This window comes from Maylandia zebra, linkage group LG3 (genome assembly GCF_041146795.1).
Source record: "Maylandia zebra isolate NMK-2024a linkage group LG3, Mzebra_GT3a, whole genome shotgun sequence".
Classification (NCBI taxonomy): domain Eukaryota; kingdom Metazoa; phylum Chordata; class Actinopteri; order Cichliformes; family Cichlidae; genus Maylandia; species Maylandia zebra.
The window spans coordinates 2391508-2398081 of NC_135169.1; positions in this window are offsets into that span (position 1 = coordinate 2391508).

Consider the following 6574-nt stretch of genomic DNA (forward strand, 5'->3'; position numbering starts at 1 on the left):
ATGACGTTTTTACCATTTCTTCCCCCTGTTCTGTAAAATCTCAGCCCACACAAATATATCAACAACAGTGATCACAAAACGGTGTATAACTGAACACAGTAGTGCAATTTTTAACCAGGTCTTCCCATTAACACCTGACCTGCCCAGAGGGTCAGTCAATGAGCTCGTCAATAGCTTCAATGCTAACATGTTAAATGTAATGGACACTATTGCTCCCATTAAGGTGAAGGTTATCTCTGGAAGGAAAAAGTCTCCATGGAGAAACTCCACACTGGTGAAAAAAGAAAAAAGAGAGTGTAGGAAAGCTGAGCGCAGATGGAGAAAAACAAACCTCCAGGTTCATTATGACATTTATAAAGAGAAACTTCACAATTATAATTTACAACTGAGGAATGCAAGGAGGTCCTACTTCTCTGACATCATCACTAAAAACAGCCATAATGCTCGGGTCTTATTTTCTACAGTTGACAGGCTAACAAACCCTCCTGTGTCAGTGGCAGCTGAACTTCATTCAACCATGGCCTGCAATGACTTTGCCAAATTCTTCACTGAAAAAATCCAAAAAATTAGACAAGCAATTGGTACATCAACAGCAGATCCAGGATATGTACTGTGTCCACCAAAAAACTGTTTAAACACCATGAAACAGTTTCAACCTATTAACAGCAAAGACCTGGAGGACATCTTAGGTAAACTGAACTCCTCCTCCTGCTGTTTAGATGTCCTGCCAACAAGTTTTTTCAAAAAGGTCTCAAAGACTTTAGAGTCAGACCTGTTACAGATCGTCAACTTTTCTTTATTATCAGGTGTGTTTCCAGAATCACTAAAAACTGCTGTAATCAAACCTATACTGAAAAAGGACAATCTTGACAAGACACAAATGAACAACTACAGGCCGATCTCAAATCTCCCGTTTTTAAGTAAGATCATTGAAAAAGCAGTTTCTCAACAGCTCAGTTACTTCTTAAAACAGAATAATTGCTACGATGCCTTCCAGTCAGGTTTTAGACAGAACCACAGCACTGAAACCGCTCTGACCAAAGTGTTTAATGACATATGTCTGAATACAGACAGTGGAAAAATGTCAGTCCTAGTTTTACTGGATCTCAGTGCAGCATTTGATACAGTTGACCACAACATATTACTCAAACGACTGGAGAACTGGACAGGTCTTTCAGGAACTGTACTAAACTGGTTCAAAACATACGTAGAAAACAGGAAATACTTTGTATCAATAGGTAACTTCACATCTGAGCAGACAAGTATCACATGTGGAGTTCCCCAAGGTTCCATCTTGGGACCCCTTCTGTTTAACATCTACATGCTCCCACTGGCACAGATTATAAACAACAACAAAATAAACTATCACAGCTATGCAGATGACACACAAATATATATCACAATGTCACCAGGAGACCGAGGCCCTGTACAGGCTCTTGGTAAATGCATTGAGGAAATCAATGACTGGTTGTGCCACAATTTTCTCCAGCTAAACAAAAACAAAACTGAGGTAATAGTCTTTGGCGCCAAAGAAAAACGATTACAGGTCACCAGAGAACTTCAATCTATACATCTAAAAACCACAAACCAGGCGAGAAATTTGGGTGTAGTGATGGATGCAGACCTAAACTTAGAAAAACACATTAAGACAATAACAAAGTCAGCTTACTATCACCTCAAGAATATATCAAGGATAAAAGATCTGATGTCTCAACAGGACCTGGAAAAACTAGTCCATGCATTCATCTTTAGTAGGCTTGATTACTGTAACAGCATCTTTACAGGTCTACCTAAAAAATCAGTCAGACAACTACAGCTCATTCAGAACTCTGCTGCTCGAGTCCTCACTAAGACCAAAAAAGTGGACCACATCAGTCCAGCTCTGAGGTCCTTACACTGGCTGCCTGTCCGTCAGAGGATAGACTTTGAAGTTCTGATGCTGGCCTTTAAAGCTCTGAATGGTTTAGGACCAAAATACATCAATGACCTCCTGACCCAGTATGAACCATCCAGATCCCTCAGGTCATCTGGATCCGGTCTTTTATCAGTTCCCAGAGTCAGAACCAGACACGGAGAAGCTGCATTCAGCTTTTATGCTCCTTATATCTGGAACAAACTCCCAGAAAGCCTCAGATCAGCTGAAACACTCAGTTTATTTAAATCCAGGTTGAAGACTCCCCTGTTCTCAGCTGCATTTGAATAAAGCACCAAATCCACACTTTAAGCTTAAATTTCAAAACTTACATTTAACTACTGATTTTATCTACTGTTCTGATTTTATCTGTTTTGATTTTATATACTGTTTTGTTTGTTTGTTAATTAGTTAGTTTATTTGCTTGTTTTAATCAATTTTAAATCATGCTTTTTATTTGTTCTTGTTTCTAATGTCTCTGTAAAGCACTTTGAATCACCTTGTTGTTGAATTGTGCTATACAAATAAACTTGCCTTGCCTTGCCTTGCTTGCCCCAGTAAATATAAACAACAATATTCTGGAAGAAAACCAAACATTGGATTTTTTTTTAATCACAACTCTGTTTTTTATGTGGCCTATCAACACAATTTGAAAACTGGTATAAAGTCCACTCTTTTTACTTCACTTGTTCCATCTGTCCTGCTCACATCTCCAATGGTTGTACACGTTGTCATTAACGTGGCTTCACTCCACATTAGTCACACCACTTTGCTCGCTAAAACACCGGTTTCGGCACATAAGGACGCTGTCATAGCCTGTCAACGACGTTGATTAGCTGCGCATATACGAATTTGAATCACGTGATTGGCTGGACTATGGGATGAGGTGCCATTGTTCTAATCCCATACTGGAGCAGCCAGTCACTTACTGACTAACACTGCAAAACAGAATTGTTAACGTATTTACTTTAATTTTATTATTTACTAGAATTTTATTTTATGTGCAACACGGATTTTTTCTGCACAGAGACTGGGCCAGCAGTGCGCAATTGAGCACACGCGCAGTTTAGAGGGAACATTGGTGATGATTATCAGAAAGTGAACAAGGTCTCATGGTTTGATGCTTGTCCAATGCCTGAGTTGACCTGGACTGGTTAAGCACTGCTTGTCTTATTTTATGATGCTGGATTTAACCAACGCTTACTGGCAGATTCCCTTGTCTGCAGAGTCCAAAGACAAAAACGGCCTTCTCCACTCTGTATGGTTCGTACCAATTCGTCACACTTCCATTTGGCTTATTTGAAGCCTCTGCCATTTTTTAGCACCTCATGGAGCGGTAGCTGCTTCCTCAAATTGCATATGCTGTTTTCTACCTGGATGATGTTGTTGTGGTACCCCTGTGAGGTACCACACAGTTAAACGGTTAAAGGAAACCTCAGAAGAATGGCAGCTAATTCCCTTTTTGCAGCATGCAGCCAACGAGGTATTTATTGATTTATCGTTGATGAGAGATTTTTTAGTTTTGTGATTATGCTTAGTTGTAGCTTCATTTAAAGGAAGAAGAGCTTGTGAATTGGAACCAACACAGGAAGAGAGATTGAAGCCATATGTGTAGAGGAATGCGGTGACATACGATACCATACCTCCTGTTTTAACAGACAAGCTGGCTCTCTCTCTCTCTCTCCCCCTCCTTTTATGGGAATGTCTGAATTTCTATACATACAAAGTTACCTCCTTTTTCAGCAGATAAGCGAAAGGTTTTCTCCTTCTAAGGAAAAATTATCAGTTCCATACATGCCACTCCTACTGCTGTGGAAACTTGCTTTAAGTGTAAATAAAGGATGTTCTGAATGCCCTGGGCGGTTTTTCTGTGTCACATCGGTTGAGCAGTGACCGCCCGTGCGCATGTAAAAAATAGATATCTGAGTTGTAAGTTTCTTTGCCTTCCAACAACTTTCTCCTCACAATCGTGTTTGTTGTACAGTGTTATTTTTAGTGCTGTGTCTTATGCCGAGTTTTATTTTGTTAATGCTGTATAGTTTTCACGGTAGCTTTGGAGAGAAGTCTTCAAATAAACCAGTGACAGAAAACCACTTGCGTCTGCCTGTGCTTCGAGGGAATTATACTCATGATGATGATGATGTTTGCTAGTTCACCTTACATGCATTAATGTAATAACATGGATAGCGTACTCAACGTGAATTACACACGAACAACATTAAGCTACTCACGCAGAGAAGAACGGCTGCTGCTGCCATCTTCGTCCGTCATCATTTCTGCTACACTGGCAGGGCTAGGGGCCAGGACTCTACTCTTCGTGTTTTGGGGGGATGTTGCTAATTCCGGGTCCGATAACAGGCACCAAACCTGCAGTAGATGTACACGGTGTGAGGTCTCAGCAAGCTATCAAATACGGCGCATTTCTCGGCTTTTAAAAAAACGCTATGCGTCACCAGGCGTTTCATCAGATTTGAGGTGTTACCTCCTTTGACAGTATTGCAGTATCTGATTAAAGCACTTGTAGCAGGCTGCTGAGTTTGCATCTTTTGCTGTGAAGTACAGCCAGACTTTTGACCACTTCGCCTTGGGCATTTTTAATCTGTAGCTCTGATCTAAAAGAACGTACGTACCTGGACCCGCCTACTATCCTCGGAAACATAAAATGATTGGCTAGAATCTAAAGTGTATCACAGCTCAGGAAAAAAAAGCACCGAAATAAAGCACCGAAATGTGCGCTGCTTTTCGGTCTGGTTACTACCGTTTATGTCAGAACCGGTGCCATGATGGCACCGGATACCGGTATCCATCCCTAGTCATATATTTACTGTTTTGCTGCTTTTAATGGAGACCAGGGGTTCCATTATCTGGTTGGTATTGTTAGTGATTAATTGTTGGATTGGGAATTTAAAATAGTGTAATAAAGAAAAACACTTGAGTTCTTATGGAGTCTTTTATTGGGTTTATGTGACATACAACTAAAATGACAGCTTGTAAAGGTGAAGAGACAGTGGGACTGGCCATCCTACCTGTGTCAGAGAAGAGCCAAGGTTAAAGCTGTTTACAGTTAATCATTTGTGAGTAACCTAAATAAGGTACTCACCTGTCCTGGTTGCTTCTTGCAGGATGTGGAGCATAAGAGTGAAAGCAGCTTAATCACCTGTTTAAGGGCTCTTGGAGCAGACCAGTGTGCCAGGTTAGGGAGTATGGATAAAGAGGGTTTTAATTTATATAGTAATGGGTGAAGCTTATGTTATTGGTTTGTTTATAGTACGTGTTGGAAATATGAATATGTTTGTGATGTGCTTTAATGTTATTGCATGTTTGTGTGTGTGGAGGGTTATGTTTTCATTTTGATTAGTTAACCCCCATACTTGGGCTATTCCGGAAGAGTACAAAAGTGGTAAATGGCCTGCATTTATATAGCGCTTTTCTAGTCCATAGGACCCCAAAGCGCTTTACACTACATTCAGTCATTCACCCATTCACACACACATTCACACACTGGCGATGGCAAGCTACATTGTAGCCACAGCTGCCCTGGGGCGCACTGACAGAGGCGAGGCTGCCGGACACAGGCGCCACCGGGCCCTCTGACCACCACCAGTAGGCAAACATGGAGTTAGTATCTTGCCCAAGGATATTTGGCTGATGCGAGCTGAAAGTTGGAGCCGAGACTGATCCATGGTTGCTAAGACGGTGGGTCCAGCGGGCCTGGGTCAGCAAGAGGTCGACGCAGAGAAGGCTTCCCTGATGCAGAGATAGTTCGTGGAGTGCTCAGGATATTAAGGCCTGGAACTTTTAAAGATATGTTAATCAATAAAGACGATTTGACTGTACTTGAACTGAAGGGGTTTCTCCATGCCCACCTGAGAGAGAAAAATAGTACAGAACTCTTTCAAGAATTAATGTGTGCCAGAAAAGATGAAAGTGAGACACCACAGCAGTTTCTCTACCGGGTGACAGGGTTGAAGCAGTGGGTCCTCTTCATATGGGACCCAACCTAACCTTAACAGTAGCAAACCAAGTCTCCCCTTGCCAGTCACATCAGAAGTAGTTAACCAGCAGCAGGGTGAGGCACTCGCTACGTCTGGTGTTATGGCACCCCACACTAAATGTGGGGCAGTTGCTAAGCTAATCAGTAAGAAAGCTCTCATACATTGCAATTTGAATGGCTTAGCAGTGAAAGCAGTACTTGACACATGTGCTCAAGTTTGCATCATAAGTAAACATTGGAAAGACTGATACTTGCCTGACTTAGTCATGCAACCTCTATCTGAAATCATCAAGGAAATTGATGAGTTGAAAGTTTGCGCAGTCAACGGGGAAACCATATAATTTGATGGCTGGGTACCCATCATGATCAACTTACCGGGGAGTGAAGACCCCAGCCTCTCTGTCAGTATTCCGGTCCTCGTCAGTACCTTGCCTGTGGACAAACCATTGATCGGTTTCAATGTCTTGGAACAGATCGTTGAGGAGCAACTAGAGCAGTTGATACCTACTCTTGTTACCTTGCTGTGTAATGCCATCTGTCTTCCCCCTGAGAATGGTGAGGTGGTCAGAAGCTTCATTCAGACAGTAGAGCCAAACATTACACAAGGGTACTTGAGAACAGTTGAAAGGGATGTGATTATCCCTCCTGAACAGGTCACCTGGTTAATG